The 21,957-nt window shown below is 35.5% G+C and overlaps 1 non-coding gene across 1 annotated transcript; it reads right to left on the bottom strand.

The window, feature by feature from the left end:
- Positions 1-21,547: 21,547 nt before the first annotated feature.
- On the bottom strand, positions 21,548-21,619 carry TRNAW-CCA (transfer RNA tryptophan (anticodon CCA)). Its single transcript has one exon. It is a non-coding gene; the product is annotated as a tRNA-Trp (tRNA).
- Between the last annotated feature and the right edge of the window lie 338 nt (positions 21,620-21,957).

The following is a 21,957-nucleotide window of genomic DNA, read 5'->3' as shown; positions in this document are numbered from 1 at the left end:
GTCATTCTAGACGTTTTCTGTATATAACGTACGTGAAGTTATAATTACAATTTGTCTTATTATTTTGCTATAGGCAATTCATTTTTGATTCAATTATTATATCCTTACTAACCCTTAGACGAAGCAGACAGTTAAATATTAATTAGTTAACCAAAAATATGTGACTAAATTTCACTTAGTCTAACTATATTTCTAGTGTAAATACTGCCACAAGCTTACAAGTGCATCCCAATAAATGCAAACGAGGCTCAGATCCAAGCAATCTCTCAGGGATAGCAGCGACAGATTTATCCGAGCACAATCGTTCGATCTGTCCTCAGTCTCCCGATGGGATGCAATTCCTTTCTCCACCAATGAATTCTTGATTGTTGCAATTATTTCGATTGCACTCGCTCGTTCATTGCAAGATCGCTGTTAGATTGTGCAATTAACAATTGATTATGAGCAGTAATAGTTTCTGATGTGATTTTTTCTACTTTTTATAAAATAGTATTTTTACTAATTGTTTTTTACATTCATCCAGGATATTTTCAGTTGGTTAAAAATAGTCAAGGGTAGTGACATCAATGATTTGACACTCATATCGTCGCGATATACCTGTATAAGCTTGTGATATTGATAAAAAATAACTTATCGTTACATCTTATTTATAAGACTGCATTATTATGTTTTGAAGGTAATAAACCTACTAAAAAAATTTTGTTGGTAAACTTTAATTGTGTCTAATATTCCCCACCTACAATTTTGACTGTTTAATAATAACAGTTTTAAGCACTTTTGTTTTCTAGTTAGAAAGGTAAGGAGAAAACACACAAAGCATTCGAAATTAGTCCCCAGTTGTAGCAATGCATCTGTAGTCAACCTGCGACAGGCCTTCAATCTGGGATTGATTACACGCCTCTACAGACAATAATAATTTCGTTAACCATCAGGATTGCACGCTCATCACTCCTATATTACACGCTTTGGATTTATATAAAAATACTTTTTGTTTATATAAAAGTACGGGTTTATAAGTTTGTCGTCCTAAATACCTTTTAATAACACACGTTTTCCCAGTTCGTTCGACAAGCAGTAGGTATACGATTTGAAGTTCGGATGAGGCGCTTCGGGCTATCTCTTATTTATAATGCAGAGTAGTTTTGGGAAGAGACCACGGCTTTAGAATATATTTTTGGCAATGTAGGTGATATACTTCAAATTTGTAGTGTATTATCTGCGTGGGTGAATAACAGTGATAGCCTAGTGGTTAGGTAATTATTATAAATTAATTATCACTTGCTTAAACGGTGAAGGAAAACATCGTGAGAAACGTGCATACCTGTGAGATATATACAAAAAAAATCTCAAAGGTATATGAATGCATATAAGTAATGAAACATGTTTTGCAAAGGCACGCTTGGCACAGAGGTGAACATATCAGTATAAGATGTTAGAGGATTCGATATCAGGCCAGGCGAGTGGGAAATATATTAGTGTGTTTGCCTTTGTATGTCTATTATATGCACTTCATTATTAGGATTTTTTAAAGATATATAACCTTATTTTTTGTGTACTACGAGTGAGTGAGTCTCACCCCAAATTAGGACCATGTCCCATAAGTGTCGGTACACAAATATGAAAACACAAACACCAAGATTCGAAATATAAATCCATATTTATCATTTATTTTAAATTCTTAAACCTAAAAAACCTATGAAATTCTCTGTACATATCTAGCCTGTACCCAAACCGATGCGCTTCAGACCTTTCAATCATTATTCGTTTACGGTATATAATTATTTCGAAGCATTCAAATTCTAGTTGATGAACCCCAGGGCACTACGTTTCAGTTGGGACGGCAAAAAATGTTTTAATTGCCGTAAGATATTAATTTTGGACGTCTGGCGTTTGAACGGTAATTATTTAATTTGTTTGCCCCAAAAAAAATTGAGTCCTTTGATGGTGTTTGATTTTTTATTGGCGTTTTTGGGGATGCTTTGCTTGTATGGAAGGGAGTGTATTACGAAGTATTGATGTGGAAATGTAAATATGTCTTAAATTAAAATTAAAGTAGTGAGTAGAACCCTGACTAATATTTGAAGTGGACTAGTGGTAGGTTAGAAGGTAGATCCACTATGGTTTGATCGGGTAGGTATCATGCAGACCTGGTCTTGAAGAATTTTTACATATGAGGTGTTGTTGGATTTGTCTAAATTGTGTAAGTGTTATTAGCTATACTTAACCGACTTCCCAAAGAAGAGAGATGCTCTATTCGACTAGTATAATTATATTTTTTAATCGCTGTGAAAACATGCTGTGTAACATGAAACATGTTTTATAATAACACTCAAAAACCATTTAACATCACTTAAATTTCTTTTGTTTCTTCCATACATAAAATGTTGAGTGACAACCCTAGCTTGAACAATTTTCAAATGACAGTTATAATAGTTGTCAACCCTACCTGTAATAAGGTGAGAGCTAGTGTCGCCACCTGTAGTCAGCAAGTGCAAATCAGTCTATACCCGAGGGACTGAATTGGAATTGTTGAGTTCTCTACTAAGTAAGGGAAGGATGAGGTTCTATTCCATGATTTGTATCTTATTTTAATGTAATCATTTCATTACAATATTACAATTTCATTTTATGGGGTGCAAGTATAGCAGAGTGGTTGGAATACGGACTTAATAAGCAAATAGTTTGAGTTCGGTGCTGGACCAGCCTGTATGAGCCCTTAGTATGAGTTTTTACGTTTTTACAAAAATGCCTGTTTTTGTATTTGTTTACGTATTTTCCATACATTTCCAATCAGTTCTGATACAGTCCGCTGGGGGTGCTAGTAAGTGGCTATTGCCAATCACGGACATGTGTACGTTGTACGAACAGCCGCGCTAGCCACTGCTGTTGTTACACGAAATAAGTGTAGCGGTGGTGCCTCCAGAGTTCTGCCACTTTCAAATCAAATCACATTACATAGATAGATACATCGTTAAAAAATCTTGTTTCTCATATCTTCTACAAAAAAATGGTTCCAGATTTAAGAACCCTTTGATCAAGGAATACCACAGGCCCTACCAACAAACAACGCAAAGAAACTTTGAGGCATTAAAAACAAGTCCGAAAAAATTAACGAGTCGAGTTGCAAAGCGTACGAAATTATTTGGAATATTCAACAAACGGTAACTTATAACGAGACGTCCCATAATATTTGAATCATCCTTAAAAGAACGTGTGACTGTTTGTATGTTTGTTTGTTTTTATCTTTTCTTTTTAGTGTAAGCGCCATCGACGCCCCTAATTCCGTGTTATAACACTAGTTTTAAGCTGAGACGTAATATTTGAATATCTATCCTTAAAGGAACGTGACTGTTTGTGTGTTTGTTTGTTTTTTGACGACCCGCGTGACAGAGCGGTCACCATACTGGTCTGACGCGCAAAGGGTTCCGGGTTCGATCCCCGGCCAGACAGATATCTGAATGATGAATTTCGATATCTGTTCTGGGTCTGAGTGTTAGTGTATTCGTTTTTATGTGTGTCCATGGCACCTGCGACACAGGAATCCTAGTGTGGGGTTGTGAGTGTAGGAAGCGTTTTATTTGTTTTATCTTTCTTTTTAGTGGTTGAACCGCTATCGGCCTCTAAATCCGTGTTATAACACTAGTTTTAAGCTGAGACGTCCCATTAAGGGTTCGTACACAAAACTGCGATGCGACGTCGCATCGCAAAAATCTGCGAGCTCCCTCGACGCATCGCAAGAACTTGCGAATTGATTCGCATCGCACAGTGGTTGTTGTTGTTGGTCACCCTGAGAGACGCTACGCCACACGATATCGCATCGCAGCAATTCGCATCGCAATTTTCTGCGTTGCGAATTCGCATCGCTTCGCATCGCAGTTTTGTGTTCGAGCCCTAAATTTGAACCATCTGTCAAAGAATATGTGACTCTTTGTAAGTTTGTTTGTTTTTATCTTTTCCTTTTAATGGTTGCACTGTTCTCCACCTCTTACTCCGTGTTATAACACTAGCTTTAAGCTGAAACGTCCTAATATTTGAATTATCTCTCCTTAAACGTGTGACCGTTTGTAAGTTTGTTTGTTTTTATCTTTGCTTTATAGTGGAAGCGCCACCGTTGAACCTATTTCTGCCTTATAACAGTTTTAAACTGATGTGATTTGGTCCGTTGCAAGAAAATTCAAAGCTTTACAATTTAGTCATAAGAAATGCAAATTCATTTATGACCGGCCTCAGGAATATTAGTGTTATTTGGGATTAATTATGGATGTCCATGACTAATAGTGACCATTTACCATCAGTTCAATTGCTTGTTTACTGTATTTATTTTCTTCGTAACCATAACCATAAAACAAAACACTACACTGCTTTTAAATACAAATGTAACGTATTTTTCTATACCGTTACAATATGACTATAAATAAGACGTTATAAGTGACTATTAATTTATGATTAACATAGGATAAGACATTGATTATTAGTTAGAAATACAGTACACTCAGTACACTTTTACGGGAGACTTATGTTAGGTAACAATAAAGCCGTTTTCACATTCGCGGCAAAACCAGCGGACATAACTTAGTCGCGTGATATTCGAAATATAAAATACAAAAAATCTCTTGTCGGCCGCGGCGAACTTTTTTCAACCCTGTGGTCTGTTTGGAAGGGTAAAGCGAAAAATGCTCGTTTGGACCCGCGAAACTTTTTTTGCGGTAAGAAAAGGTTGCTTTGTGCAGTTTGTTATCTGTTTTTTAAAACATATCTATATTTGTCTGTTGGTCTTGGTATTTAATTAGAATTAAACGGCACGAGGGTCCCTCCCGAATGTTTCAAAAATTTTCGACATTTATTGAGGTGTTTTTGAGGTAGCCTTTTTGTTGTTTATATAGTCGGAAACATGTATCATATCAAGTTGAAGTTATTTATTTACAAATAAGCTTTGACATTTTACGAATTATTAGAAAAAACTTGCCCCTAAGAGAGAGTGGTAAAACCATTTGTAGTTTTACTCCAGAAGCACCACCAACACATCTTTATTTCGCCTAATAACATCAGTGTTTAGCATTCATGTTGTCCGGTTTGAAAGGGGTGAGGGAAACATTGATTCGTGGTGTTACAATTTACTCCTCGGGTATCATCCTATTTGTGACCAACCTCAGGTAGCTCTTATTTTATCTGGCGCTAATTACGAAATATCCATACTCATTTACTACTCCTATATTATAAAAACAACCCACGAATCAAATCGAAGTAATTTCTTCAAAATGACCCAAAGTTTTAAATCATTAAAAACCATTTGTAAAATTGTAACAAACGATATTTCATACAAGATGGCGCATATTTATGACAAAACCGTTCTCCTCAGTACGTTTAGCAATCGCTTGATATTGTCTTATGCAAAGGATAGATGTAATATGAAATGATAAACAAACAAACTTTATTTCCATTGCTATACGAATGGAGCTATCTTCGTTCACCACAATTCCTAATCGGATAATTATTCAAGGAAATATAAGGAACACCGTACACATAAATAGAAATAGGTATGACAATTCTTCTCTTATACGAGGAGTTCCAACTAGTCCTCAACGGGACCGAAAGTATTGCATGTGACCCTTCATTAATAGGCCTTATCCATAAGCAGTCCCTCGATTTGCTATCACACTATCGAAAATTATAAATGGTTAGAATAATATTAAAGATAATGTTTTCTTGGTAAACTTAATATTTCGTGACAAAATCAAAATGATAAAATAGGTGTAAGAACTATGCGTCTGAACATAGTATTCAGAATATCCAGGGTGAAGTGGTAATAAGCAAACCATCGCTTGAAATATCTAGTATGCTGAAGTGTTAATGACTTTGTAATAGCTTGGAGAACTGGAAACAATTGCGGAAGGTGTTTGTGCGGAAGGATTTGTTGGCCCGGTTAGCAAAAGAGGCACAGGTGGACACCGCCCAGATGGACAGGGTGAAAAGGACTTTGGGACATCATTTGACTCAAAAGGAAGCAGACCTATTCCATTCTTGTCAATTGGGGATTGATCCATTGTCCATGGGTAGTGACCACTTAACATCAAGTGGAGCACACATTTATTAGTTGTGGAAACCGATATCAATTGACTAGCTCGTTTTCTAAATCATTCCCTTGAAAGCCCTCTATGCGTTCATCCTATCAACGTTGTAATACATCCCATAGCCGAACGTATCTACATGGTATCCTCACAATGGGCCACCCTAATTTGAATATCTTGCTCGCTACCAGCCACAGAGTAAAAAATATGAGCAATAAATATGCTTGCGTCAATTCTGCAATGGTTGCCGATGCTACGAACGATGATTTATCCTAATTTGATCAAAATTTATAACTTTTTAATCAGTTTTCAACATTTTTGGTTTAGGTTAAATGTGCCACTGGTAATTTCTGGGGTGTATTTTTTATTAAAGTAGTAAATGGCAGGAAAAGAAGGTGGCCTGTATAGCACCTGATTTTAATTGATACTTTTCCAAGGACATCTGTAATGAAAACGATACGATTTGAATCCTATCTAAAGTTGGTCTTCGATGTGTTTTTATTCCTAAAGAATAAGTTAAAATGCCTGGTATCGGCAATTACATAATTTGAATTAATAAACAGCGCTTATTATGCTGTAATGTGGAAGATAGGCATGGCAAAGTTATCACCGCTTACAAATGCTGTTGTGATTCTTGAGGTGATAAAATTAAATCTTATACGAGGGGTCACTTCAAAAGAAAAGTTCACAAAGTGAATGGGGCATTAGAGAAAAGATATAGAAATGCACACATATGCACATACAAAACATGCGCGTACTTACATACACATCTAATACGTTAAAGGTCTTTGGCGTAATAACTAAAATAATATTAAGTATGTGTTACATCAGCGCGCGCAACTTCGTCCTACACTAGGTTTGTTTTCCTGAAAACGCCAAAAGCAACTTCAACAATATTTTTGACATAATCAATCAATGAAAAATGATTATGATTGTACTATCAATTAAGAGTATCATGATAATTAATACAGTACTTAATGATAATGATTAATTAACTGGCATGAATAAAAAGTCCTACACATTTTCCCCCATCAAAGTTTATTTCCCTTTTAATTTCGCTAACAGGCAGCCCTGTGACAGATATATTAAACAATACAGGGTGGACAAATATGAAAATAACTCTACCGCAGGTATCGGCATTGTACAACTCATTTGCCTACTGTTGTGTGTACAACGGGCAACACAGGTTTGTTTCTAGAGCTATTAAAATAACTATTAAGCTCAGAATTTTAATATGTACGTACTGTATAGAAATAATGATAGGATATAGTCTAACATTCCTTTATCATCTATACGGAGTGATCATTTTGTCACAAATCTTCGTTTACCCTTTACTATCCCATTGTTGGGCAAAGGTCTTCTTTCAGAGGGAAAAGGGTTAAGGCCATATTTCAATACGTTGGCCAAGTGGTAAAGATTTTACATACCTTTATAAACTTTTTTACAGAACTCTGGAGTGATTACACATGTCCTTAAGCGGAAGTGACAACTTAGGGACCAAATACATTAGGGACAACTTAGGTACTGCTATCAAACTTAGTGGTCGAAGACGACTGCCTTCGATCATTGCCGCCTGTAGACAGCGACAATATGATTCGTCGATATGAAGTCAAAGTTGCCTTCAATACAATCAAGTAGACTAGATGCTTTTTCTTGTACAGTTTCATAAAAATCCGATCAACCCAATACAAAATGAAAATCGAATTTAATTAATAGAACGCTTTTTATTTATCACATAATATTTGATATTCTACATATCAGTCATTACGCATTAGACAAAATGGGAAGTAGTAGCTATTTTATTAATATTAAATCTGAACTTGTAATCACGACTGTACGTACGGACGTTTCAATACAATAAACAATCATGGTTCTGCTTTTTGTTCTTAATTGTATTGCCGGAGATATTGGTCCGTAAGTGGCTGGCCACTTTGCCTTCCGAATGCCGAAGACATTGTCCTGGGACTTACGGACCATTGCGACCTTATTGATTTTTAATAGCCATGTCTTTTATGGTAACAGAATTATTGTCGTTCGAAAATAAACCATACTGTATGTTTTGATTTTTACCGATTGCATGCGTAATTCGGGAGTTTTAAAATTTAAGATGCATTTTGATTTTATGAGATAATTGTGAACTAGAATGTGGTCCTTTGTGGTTCTTACTACGGTAGGGCATTTTGTTTTTCCACCTTATAACCGTAACGTGAAGCTGTATTCTAGTATTGTGACGTGCGGTATGGTAACATGGTGCCCCAATTAAGTCGTTAAGATTAGTAATGTTGTTCCCTCAGTCACGGGCCAGAATGGATCTACGGTATCTGTCGGTTACAATGGGGTCTTCTGGAATTGCGGCAAGAGTCGGAGCTCGAATCGCTCAGCCAGCGACCCCGGACAGGACGATGGTATGTGTCACCGCAGTCGTAAGTACAGAGGTGTCTTCTGAGACAGCGGCAAGAGTTGGAGCTCAGCCAGCGATCCCGGATAGGACAATGGTATGTGTAACTGCATACCCTCGTAAGCGACTGAAGGTGATGAGCGCAAGCTGTTCCTGAGAAGAGCCCAAAAGGTCAACCACGGTCAGAAGACTCCAGTAGCGTTCCATCTTAGAGCCCGGAGTCCTTGATAAACCTCTGAAACTTTTTGGTACTTTTTGAAGGTTCTCCGTCACAAAAAAAGAGTATCAACGTAGCTAAGACTTCAATTCTATTTGGGTTTGATCGTAGACGTCTATTTGCTGACTTACTAGGTGGACTGGATACTTATTGGCTACAACGTTAAAAATCTTCAGTGAAACTAAATATCAGTTGCCCTATACTGCATCCATGCAAAAAATCTAAAAAAATATATTGCGTGCATTTAAAAATAACCATTAAAAATAGCCTTTCATTTACGTCTTGCGAATAACAATTAAACTCTAATTACTATGTTTACGAAATTTCTTAGAAGTTGACGAGTTACCGTGCGATCAATAGGACCTCCTACGATATGACGAGACCTCACAATTTAACACGCTCAGCCCAACGTTTGATCGACAGCGAATTAAAAAACAAAATAACCACAGACAAGATAAGAAATGGAATCGCCATTTTAATTATAAACAACCGACGCGGTGCCGTCAAACCGATACAATAAGACGATCGAAAAATCAAAATTCTAAAGTAATATCAAACTCTTATAATTGGCCGTTCTGACATTTGCCCCTTTGGGTCTGGTTGTCGATACGATTTCCGTCCCTATGGGTCTAGCGCAGGGTTCAGTTTGAGTCGATGGGTATCGAAGTTAAGGCGCGTGTACACGGCTGTAATATTTATAAGACGTATCAAAACCGAAGAGCCGTCTTCCAGGCCGATGACGTTTGACGTAAATTCTGACATCCCCTTTAGGATCGGTACAAGGCATAAGATTTGTGTGTGTTATTTAATAAGCTATGAAATTACAGACATGAATGTAAAAGAAACAAAATTCGTTCAGAGTATTTTACCATTTATTTTATTTTACCATTATACTTTCTTGAAAAATATAGCTTGAATGTGTTTATCCATTTTATTTAATTATGGGCCGTAAATATTATTATTTAGCGTATATCTTTCAGTTAGCTGGTATTCTTTGATTTATAGTAAGCATACAATTATGTACGTATTTAATAGGTAAATAAATGAATTACCGAAATCGGGTAACGCAGTCCGTGCTTATTCATAAAGACTTTCTTTGTGGATTCGAGGAGTTAAACCACCTCGAATTAATTGCGATTGTAGAATTATACGTGCCATGTATTCGTAAATTGTACAAATTCTTTAATTAAATTAGTTAACTACAAAACTAGTTAAAACTAATTTGTGTATTTTTTTCTTTTTTCAACTAAGCAAATTAAATGAAACTTATTTTAAGGTAGTTAATAGTTCCTCAGATCTCAAGTCTACCCAGATAGGAAAAACGATTCTTAAACAATAACCCCTCTAAAGGATATTAAATCAACACACAATTTCAAACCGCTACCGCTAGCGCTTATAACTTGTCCCAACCGCGGAGTATCGCAACTCGATGAGCAAATAAAACACGTGAAAGATCTCGTATCGTGAGCTTTGAATAAGTTAGAGCCAATATGGAGATTGTTTCAATGTAGCTATAGCTCTGTTATGACGTTATGCTTGGTTTTACATACGGTAAGGTTCGCTTTTGATGTTTAAAACATTATTGTTTAAAAGTTTGAAATTTAAATATAAATGTATTGTAGTTTAAGATTATTTCAAAAGTTTTTTTTTGTTTGGTATTCATGAAGTTTTGATTGGTATTCTTCAAGACAATGGAGAGAGGTTATTCCGGGTTCGATTCTGAACAAGTTGATATTTAAATTAAGATTTTTGATTACGTTTTAAATCTGAGTGTCTGAGTATTGATATTTGTTATAACATGTTAATGTTCATAATACATGGAATCCTAAAGTCTTTTAGATATTTATAATTATATTAGATAAATATTTTAGCACATGTGTAGCCGACTAGGTTTTCAGTTAGAAAATTATTATTCGGGTTAGACTAAAGATATTATGGTTGTGTGAAACTGTGATGTTTACAACATCACACAACCATGGTTCAGTGGGTACTCGAAAACCCATCAGCACAATACTTCACACATCGCCGCGTTCAAACTCAAAAACCAAAAAAAAAAAAACTAAAAAACACGGGTCAAACTAACCCGCTGAGTTGAACCGCTGTCAATTGGTATCTATTGGGCGGTTTGTACTTGACTACGAAAAAAAAAGAAAGAAAGAAAAATAATTCACCAACCAAAATTCATTCTAAGTCCTTGTATTACAGTTCAAAATGACTTGAGGATTTTTGCCAAAATAGTCAAGTGGGATCCTATGTTTGATTTGAGTGATTTGGTTTTTGCAAATCCGATTCGAACACTTGAATTTGGAATTGAAAGGTTTTTTTGTAGACTTTGTTACCGATCAGAGTTTTTGAAACGTAAAGTGGTTTTTTTTAGTATATTACAAAGGAACATGCAGTCTACTTGGTCAGTGGTAATTGCCGACTATGGCCTTCTGTAATCAATTTCATACAAAAATAAAGTCTTACTTCAGTTTAGCCACAAATAGATGTATGGCTATGGTATATGATTTACCACAGATGCATTGCGACCCCTGATGACCAAAAAAGAACGCCTCGGATAAGTTTACCTTACCACACTCTTAAAATCAGAACACAGCGAAAGGGCTCTTCTTCAATTATAACCTTGAAGGGAGAGCCATATCATCAAATATAAAAAAATGCAAGTATTTTTGTTAAATACTACATGGTCCGTATCAAACTTGGTCACTATAATTAGCAATTGACCCCAGGCACTACTATTCCAACCAGAAACACTAATCCAATCGCCCCAGTTTCCTCGCCACAAAAAGTCGGGGTGCACCGGGGCGGAGCGATCTGATTGACAGTTGACAGCGGGTAAACGCAGGTCGAATCGCAAAAGAGTTTTTTTGGAAAAAAACTAAGTGAAGTGCGAGTTGGTGTGAGTAAAGGTTCCGTAGAAATATTGCTGTTAAAAATGAATATTTAATTTTGACGACCGACGAGCTGGATCGTATTGGTCTTACAAGCAGAGGTATCCAGATTCAATCCCCTGGCAGACAGATATCTAAATGAAGAATTAAGATTCCTGTTATGATCAAGTTATCATATTATACCGTATAAGATTTATATTATTTAATAGATTATATAATTCATTATATAAAAAGATTATAATTAAATGTTGTTATAGAAAATAAAACACCAATTTGAAGCGAACGGGTGGCGATGTGCTGAGTTATTAAAAATACATTCGCATTTATCAAATAAATGAAGCTTTTAATTAAAAATCAAATTTATTGAGCCACTTATTATTAAAAGTTATAATAAAATGCTATTATATAACGTATTTTAAGAATAGCTAATTAACAATGGGTTGAAAATTGATTGAAAATGAGCCGCTAGTCAAATTTATTTCAAAGTAAGCACATTGCAAGTTAAGATCTTTCATCATTTTTAGCAATTCGCTTAATTAGGTCAAATAGGATTCGTATTATATTTATGTTTTCTAAAGGACAGATAGTTTGTTTATATATTTTTAAGGACACGGAACCCAAAATATCAATTTCCAGCATTCACCGATACGCCACAGCTGGGTGCCAGTTACGGTTTTAATTCTATCAGATCCCCACTATCGTACTTTTTGTAATTTTGATAGGTGTGGAATTCTAGCGAACAGTTTTTTGAAATGTTTGACAAGTGTGGAAACATTTTGAAAAAAATGACATCATTGTAATGTGTAAGGCTTTTAAGTTAACTTGTAGAAATTGGCGAAACGGTTGCATTTAAGTGGTCACTAAAATACATAAGTGTATCCCTTAAAAATGTTCGACAGTTATATCAGACAAATAGGTGCAAAAAATTTCGTTTTTTAAATAAAAAATCAATTATTTATGGCTTTGTGGTGTAAATTTTAACCTTTCTCTCTCTGAGTATCTAGGGTTCAAATCGAAGGCTAGCATTTTTAATGTTAAAATTTAAATATTAAATAATTTATTTTAATTAACGACCATAAAATCAAACAATCTTAATCGGTCAATAATAACACTTTTAAATCCTCGAGATATAAAATGCTCTTTTAAATACCTAGATAGATAGATAATAGCTGATAGATATCTCCAATAACTACCAGAAATAACATAAACAAAACAGTAGCAGTCCGACACCGAGCGCAGTTGGACTGTCGCAACGCAAACGCCCCTGCAATTAGTTTCATGTTCGCAGTTCCGATATGAAATACAGCCGTCCGGATCGGCTAAGACATATAGATTAGTGTGGGACACACGGCTGGGTAGAATGGTGATTGTATGTGATATTATTTAGATTGAAGTATCAAACTAGCTATTAGACAACCTTTTCTAATTTCAAGTAGTAAGCGAATAAACAGTGTACATCATGGTAGGTGGCTATTGCCGTTTATGGATATCTGTATTTTATCCCAGATATGATAAGGGTTGTACTTGAGGTCGGCCATAGATGCGCCGCTACCCGTGAGGATAAAGCTGGAATGCCTCGAAAAAGTATATTTTCTTCACTTACTGCACCCTTCAAACACACGAGAACACAGCAGTGCTTAACACTGCTGTTATTATGCAGAAATAGGAGTGGCGGTGGTGCCGCCGGAGTCAAACCACAAAGGGTTCTACCACCTTCTAAATCCTCCTAAATTCTCTAAAATTCTTATAGATTCTCGCCCAGCAGTTGGACAGTAATAGATCGACGACATAAGTTATTTCCTATCAAGTGAACTGCAGGTTCATACTACTACTGCTACTTCAGTCTCAAAAATATTAAATCCAGTCAATAATCAGCCGTGTGTCCCAACAATAGTTACCCTATAACATATGCCAAATCCATGGTTCAACCATTTTGCATTCGGCTGCGGGCCCCCTTCGGATGACGTCAATATGCAACTCCATTTCCGTGTGTAAGCCGCCTTCCATAGGAATTGTGTCTCTAACCATCGTTACTAACGTCGAGATTCGAACTTGGTACAATAGGATTGGCTCATGTTCTCCATAACTTCGATATACAGGATGAATTTTTTTTAGGTGTCGATGAAAAAAATGAAAGTAAAGAGAAAAGTGAAATTAATATGTTCAATAAACTCATAGAGCGCATTGCTAATAACAAAATTGTATAAGTTTTTTTTGTTATTTAAATTTGTAACCATGAATAGCATTGTCAATGTTGTTAAAAACTTTAACCGTATTAGAATATGTAGTATATTTTAAAAATATATTTTCAAATGAATACATTTTAGAACTTTGGAAAATAGCACACTTTGTATCATTACCACATCCGAAAATGATAACATTATGACTATCTTCACATTATCCCATAAAAAAGTTATTATAAATGAATTACTGAAGGTAAGACTTCGTTTAAAATATATTTTCTTTTTTTTCTGAATGTTTCTTAATAATATGTCCCTTACATGGCTAGAGTCGATGTTTTAGGCTTGTGCCTTAATTCCTATTAGAATACTTTCTAATCCGTAAATTCATTTTAGAATATTATATAATTTTACTAGAATCGACATAAAGACCCTTTTGGTCACTGTCGGTTTTCTTTATAAATTCGGTTTGGTTCACCCACGCTCACATGAAAATATCACCCGGTATATTTTCACCTTCGTTGAATCCGTGATAAATTGGTACGTATCGAAGGCGGTTATTTAATAAAAAGTCTTATTAGAATCGTTTCATTTTATTAAATTCGGCACCGATATTTTTCAGCATTACCATTATTTATGCGTTCGGGTTCTTGAATTTGTCGATAAAAATCATCCTGTATAGTTTCACCTTCATTGATTCCTTGATAAATTGATACGCAGTGTAAGTGTAAGTTCTTTCTTTCTTTCAGTGAAGGCGGTTATTGAATAACAAGTATGGCTGGTTGATAACACGTCATTTGTAGGCTTTGTTGCTACGTGCGGTGATCCCGTATTCCTACGAATTTGATACATAAATAAATACGCTCGAAAAACTTTACCCTCCGTATGTTATATCTCAAATTAATTTTTAATCTTATTAGAATCATGTAATTTATATAATGTCGGCTCTATGACTCTTTTAAATCATTTTCATTATTTTAGGCGTCAGATACTTACATTTCTCAATAAAAATCACCCTGTATAATTTCACCTTCATTGAATCCGTGATAAATTGATACGCAGCGAAGGCGGTTATTGAATAACAAGTGTGGTTGGTTGATCACACGTCATTTGTAGGCTTTGTCGCTACGTGCGGTGATTCCGACGCTATGATGAATTCTGAATCGGAATTTGTAATTGCACACCCCCATTTCGTAATGCGATAGTATTAATCATCTGTTTGTTTGGGTGTCGCTAATCTTACATGGTGATTTCCATATTGGGATTTGACTGTTTTTCGTATAACTTTGGATAGGAATGGGTTATTCTTTACTTTTGTGTTTCAGTATTTCAGGAATCAGTACAATTAGTGGCGATGGAAGTATTGTTGTTAATTTGTCCGGTATTCTAGTAAACGTTGATGGTTCGACCTGGGAGATACCACCACACCTATTTATAGCGAGAAGCAGTTCATGCGTGTTGGTAGAAGGGCGCAGATGCCGTCCGACATAGATATATAGGAGGCGACCACGTCAGACCATCAGATAGAGTACATGTTTAAAAAAAAGGTACATAGGAAGCGACCACCTCAGACCATCAGATTGTGAGCTTATTATTCCTGAAATACTATTTTACATAAAAAATCAATTACAACTCCATTATTTATTTTCTCTGACAATTTATTCCATGACATCTTATTTTTCTCAAAAAAATATATAATATTCTTCTTTCTTTTTAGATAGTTTCCCGCTACATTGCTTCTCACCGGCATTTAAATAGACTCTTATTAACATAAATTAAATAAATAGTATTGTAATGAAATATACCCTTACAAGATAGACTGCATGCTTCTTTGCTTTTTTAATTTTTATATAAAAAAATACAGAACATTACCAACCTATACAACAGAAACACCTTTGCCATATCTTGTGTGTGTCATGACATGTTTCTGTTATATACCAGCAGTAGCAGTTTAAATAGGTAATGCAGATTTATTTTCAGTCATTATGAATTATTTTTCAAAAGTAGGAAAGTTACAATTCCGCAGGAATTATTTCAGCAATGTTTGAAGTACATTTCATAATTTCCTATACCAGGTAAAATATAAGGAATAGATAATGAGTTTTAGGTTCCAGCTGTATAAGGTATTTCTGAAGCCGCTACTCGCATACGACAATTGCCAAGACCTATTTTAATACTACATACATGGTGAAGATTTTACCACTTATATCCCATAAGTTATCCGGATGAAGGCACAGATCGTAAATTTGGCCACAATCTACGATCTTGTCCACTGAATCTAATGAAAGCTAACAAGCTTTGTGAAGATGGTGGTTACAATGGTTCATAACGAGATGTTATATAGAATTAAAATATCGTATTCACAATTGGCTGTTTTGCTACAGTTCATTAAAACTAATTACTTTCCACAATATGGATACCCGTTACAGTTTCTTGTCAGGATTAAAAGAGAGAAAAGTGTATAATGGTAATCTGCATACGCCTTTGATTTGCCTGGTAAGGTTTCCCCTCATTTTTTGCGAACCAGTTAAGTAATTATTATTTACAGAGGTTACCCCTCCACCCCTAAATATAATGGGTGTTAAAGTTCTTCAAGTTCTTAATAATGAATCTATCCAATGTTTGGCCACCTAAACATATAAATGTTACTATTTTTGCCTACCATTTGTACCATACCATATTTCAATCTTAACATGACGGGAGTCAGAAAGATAATACTATTCGATGAACTGATAAGTAATTTACTAAACCAACCCATTACTAAGTATTAAAAACGATCGTGCTCTTTTCTGTAAAAATTGAAACAGCACATCACTATTTAAAATACACAATAAACCCCGGTAAAGGCGTATTAAACTCTCAGAGTACTTCAGTGAGATACTGAGCATAAAGGTAGGCGCACAGTGCAACGAATGGCCGATTTATCCGCTCGTTTCTATGCACGGTGCAGTTACACCGACCGATATGTTTCGCCGCTCCGCTGCCGCGGTCACGGCGCTCTCGGACACGCGGGCTATGGAGCTACGAATGTTCTTGCAGGTGATAGCGTGATTCTAATCAGAATTTAATTCTAAGAAGAATTTAATTAGTATCCTATTTGAATGAAGATTCATAATAGATTTTGGCTGTATATAGATGCCAAAATGATAAAGCTTTAGTAGGGATTCCTATAGTTGACCAGAGGCTTTCACTCAACACCAATTCGCCACTAAGTTTGTTCTTTACTCCTCGTAACGTTAAAAAACAAATAGTAACTGAGAATTGCAAATTTGTAAAAAGAAGCCATAGTTTTTGGTCCTATCAGGGCCTGACAAGGTGGAGTAGGAGATCTGGGCAATTTTCCAGTGCGGCAAAAATGAGGAAAATTTTATTCATCGAATTACGATCCGTAGAGAGTATTAGTGAGCTCTAGAGCACAAATCCATGCTATGATACTACTTACGATTTATTAGGTGTAATTGTAAAGGGCAGCAATTTTTCCGCAGAATCAAATCAGCTGAGTAGCTGACGATCATGTAGTCCATCTGACGGTTAGTGACTACTGCCGTCCATTAACATCTGTAATCAACCCCAGATATATGATATTCCTATATCCGCCGCTACCCCCGAGGACTAAGCTGGAACGGCTCGAAAAAGTATGTCTCCCTTCTCACACTTTTCAAACCAGAACAAAACTGGTATACTCCTGGTTGTGTCACCTTCTAGCGTGGGGTTTATAGTAGAAAGGATAATCAGGATTACCGCATCCAAGCTAGACTGTTCGTAGCAGGCGCAGGGCGTGCGGTTCCCCGAAATTTAGATGTCACGAGTGCGACGCTTTCTAATGTGCGCCGTACGCAATAGTTGTTTGTTACTGACTGCATGCGGTGGACAAGATTGAAGATAGCGCACGAATGTACGGTCTTCAGCCCGTGTCCAGCGTAATGGGTTTAGTGTTTAAATCTTCGCTATTTGATTTGAATTGGGCTGGTTGTTTGTGTAACAAGATTCTCTTTAGGCTTTATTTGGTTTGGATCTAGTCCAATGTTAGTCAGGATTCGAGGTCTAGGTAACTATATGTCTTTACTTAGAGATCAAAAAGGTTCAAGGTTGCTCAAGATGAGGGCAGTTTACTTTTATGAGTCTAAGTATATGGTCTAAGTATATCTTTAAAGTATGTAGGAACTGCTTAAAGATTGATGTACAATTGTAACAAAAAATGGATAGTCCTTAAACATTGCAATCCTTGCATTACACAACGAAAAGTCTACGTTATATTAAAAAAGCAAATGAATAATTTTATGCCAATCCAATTTCGCAACAAGACATCGAGTATTCAATATCTGTCATAACCCTAAAAAGCGTTTGGACAAAACGACCCGCCGTAATAGGATTGACAAGATTCCGGGCCACCAATAAAAGATGGGGGCCGATGCCATAAAACTATAAGCAGGAAATATGTCTAGAGGAAAATTTCTGAGCTATAAGCGTGACCATTCGGTGAAACCCCAAATGTCATACCAATGAATTCATGTCGACCATTTTTTTGCCCAGTTTATCGCGTTTCTTTATTACGGTCGGACATTTTTGGCGTGTGGGGACGCTTTTGGCGTATATTTTTATAGCGGCATTCGAGGGTTGACGACAAAGTACTGGTTTTACGAATAATTTGTTTACGACCATCATATTGGATTCGGCATGGCGTTCCCAATAAAGTGGTTCTTTATTTTCTAATAATGGTGCCTCCTTGTTTATGGTGTCGTAATGAATAGTGATGTATGGACTTTTTCCTATTAGGCTTCGTTTTCAAGGGACTATTATGGGGGAATATATGAGTTATGGTATAATTGTCTTGTGATAGAGGAAGATTACCATTCGTTTATGCTTGTTTTTTTATTATAGAGTGTACCGAAGTAGTGCTAAGTGGTCCCTATGTTAAAATTTGGGTGACTACAGATATGTATTAACTTACTTAGCCTGCGCGTTATCTCTCATATACACAAATTCATTGCAAATTCATGAAACGTATATAATAATTATACTCCACATGTTTGATTAATTTATTTTAATTTAACGTTCTAGTTATTAATCCATAAAGAAAAATCTTTTGACGAGACGAAGTTTATATCGAAAAAAAGTAGGTAAAAAAAGATTGTATAAGTTACAATTATGGGGTTGACATGTACAACTAGTACCCAAACCCTGAAATAAATAAAGAAAAAAATAGATGCTAAAACAGAAAACGTATCATCTTTCTAGGAAAAAGAACTTCATAGGATCTAGTCATCAAAACATGCAAGAATAGAATCTATTCTCCGTGGAATATTATTGAAACACAAAAACAGCAAAACATTTCCATCACGACAACAAACAGTGACAGAGAAAACAATTACAAGACAATCCAATATCAATTTCATTCAAAAATTACATAATTATGACACTACAAAGGCAGCATCAAACACTCGAATGAGACAAAAGACTTGAATACAAAGGGGGGTATTAAAAAATGAAATGTGAAGGGTGCACTCAATACACTTCGGTCGATCTCGGAGACATCCATTAGGTATTATTGAAGATTTTAATATCAAAAATTGCCGAGACGTTACCCTGGTTTTAGTACACACGATATGGATACGATCTTTGGAAGAAAGGCTCACGATCTACAGTATACGATATACGATCGACAGTATTCAGTAGTGCATTATTTTTGTGGATGAATCATGTGGGACTTATATGAGACGACCATTTGGTTTTCAGTAGTGGCAAGATATTATATGAGCGATAAAGTGAATACTTGCTATGGATTGAACACTGAACGCTCATTTAATACATCAGTCTTATTGAGAAGGCAGATTTGGCATTTGTGATTTTAACTAAATTTCTGCAGGTTTATCATAATTTTTAAGATAATATTTGTCGCAATTAACTGACAATAAATTAGATCGCAAATGTTCCGGATTTTGGGTTAAAAATTATTGAAAGATGAAACTAGATATAGAACCAGGTATTTTTGGTTCGTAATAATCACTCACACGGCATTTCTAAGGCTATGAGTATTAATTATTCAGTTTTAAACTAAGTACCCACAGGTAAAAACTACTATCCACAGGCCGCTACGACACGACCACGACTACCCAAAGTCGTAACATGTGAACAAGCTCCACGGAACATCGTTTCCATTTCGCGCATACGTTTCGCTGTTTCGAAACGAAAAGAAATTCGAATTTCGATCTCAGATATGCGTCTTATTGTTATTGCGATGGCCATTTTGCGATCATGCCGTTTATTCACAAGTAGAAATATGCTAAATATTGGAAGCAAAATTTATAAAAATCGAATGACTATTTTCCAAGGTAATAAATTCTAATTTGCGGATTATTCTAATTTAATGTATTCGGGTATTTAACTTCCTTTCACGACTTACTATAATTATAACCGATTCTTATGAGATTTTGTACACACGTTGTCAAGTATTCAAAAGAGGACGTAGGGTAACTTTTAACTCGAAAAGAATTACTGTTCCCGAGGGATAGATAAAAATAACTTTTGCCAACAAAAGGTGCCATTCACCAATTGACGTCATCGACCTGTGACCGTAAGAGAAGTCGCGGGTAAAAGTTAGTTATGATGTTTGGTCCGTTGACAAATGAAAATTACAACTGATTCACCATTAACGCACTTTTCTGTGTAGCACTTTTGGCTCGGACGTTTTCTCACAATCCCATCCGTTGATAAACGATTTCAAACAACAAACTCCTACATTGATACAACGTCATGATTGATTTATGTCCGCTGTCCGCCATTTCCCCTGTCGTCTAATTGCGGCATGATTCATGTCTAATAATAATCTCGCCATTATCGGAATGGCGGACAGGTGAGGACGCCATTGTGTTTAGGAATTGTACTGTCCGCACGTTTGGCAAACTTCAACAAACATTACAAATTCAAAGGTGTGGAAAGCTCTCGTAGTCGATCTAATGGTTTTTTATCAAAGAATTCACGTGTGCTCGCGCGTCCACACTTTGGTGTGTTTGGTGTGTTGTAGTTTTGCGGCAAATGCCAAGCATGTGGATGTATCATGAATGTCACTTATAGAATGCATTTAGCTTGTGTCATTTCTGTCTTATGTATACATAATACATATTTGTTACGGGTTTCTATAGGCTTATCTATAAGCTCTAAGTTACAATAAAATTATTTTATTAAACGCAGATTACTTTTAAAAATTAGAAACCTGGGATTTGAACCTCGGACCCTCCGATTGAGGCCGAGCTTCAACCACTGAGCTATCACTACGTATTTTCTGAGTATACTAATAATATCTAGTTAGTACGTATGACCAAGGTCGTTATATTTCTGTAATCAGTGACAGCAGTTTCGGAACCACTTTCCAACTCATTTAGTTGAAATGTTTATTCCACAATAGCCTTGTCTTTATAAAAACGAAAAAAAAAACTTTTAAAAAATATGTTTGCGATTTGACAACCACTGTTTCATTTTGTCTCGAAGCAAATATAATGCTGGAAGCAAAAAAAAATATACATATCCGGAAATTAATTGAATTATCGATGACACTCAAATATATAATTTAATGCATATTATTTTTAGTAAAATAAACTGATTCAGAAAAATATTCTCTATTTCATATCCAAGTATTGTACAAATATTTTTTAATACTTTTGAAATAAAAGAAATCGTCATATTTGCGGTTTGTGAACTAAAATTTTATTTTTATTTTTAACCCGAAATAATTTTAATTTTAATTCTATTTCAATGAAAAAAAATATTTTGTTTAAAAAAGGATAAAAATTTGACCCCGACGTGATTTGAACACGCAACCTTCTGATCTGGAGTCAGACGCGCTACCGTTGCGCCACGGAGTCGTTGTGAATTGGAACGAAATTTTCTAACAGTATCTAATTATTGTTCATTATTTGTAATCACCGGTTTATCAGGTATTGAGTGACCTTCGATTGTAATTACAAGTTCTTAGTACAGATTAAATTTATTATGATAGTGTTCTGTTATTATCTGTATATTTTAATACTAAATACGTAATTATCTAATTAGCATTAAAGGTCTTATCTTTTGATTTAAGCTTGTTATGAATTAATAATCAATCCAATTTTGCCTATCAAAGATCTAAAAATTAATATGTCTAGTATAAATAAATTTTGAAAGTCAATCTCGGATAGGCAAAATATTGGATAGATTGATTATT

The sequence above is a fragment of the Epargyreus clarus genome, unplaced genomic scaffold, assembly GCF_041222505.1.
Source record: "Epargyreus clarus isolate Ecla_fem2 unplaced genomic scaffold, WU_Ecla_fem_2.2 ptg000012l, whole genome shotgun sequence".
Taxonomy (NCBI): Eukaryota; Metazoa; Arthropoda; class Insecta; order Lepidoptera; family Hesperiidae; genus Epargyreus; species Epargyreus clarus.
The sequence above is the reverse complement of the archived record's forward strand: the minus strand, read 5'-3'. Positions and strand labels throughout refer to the sequence as shown.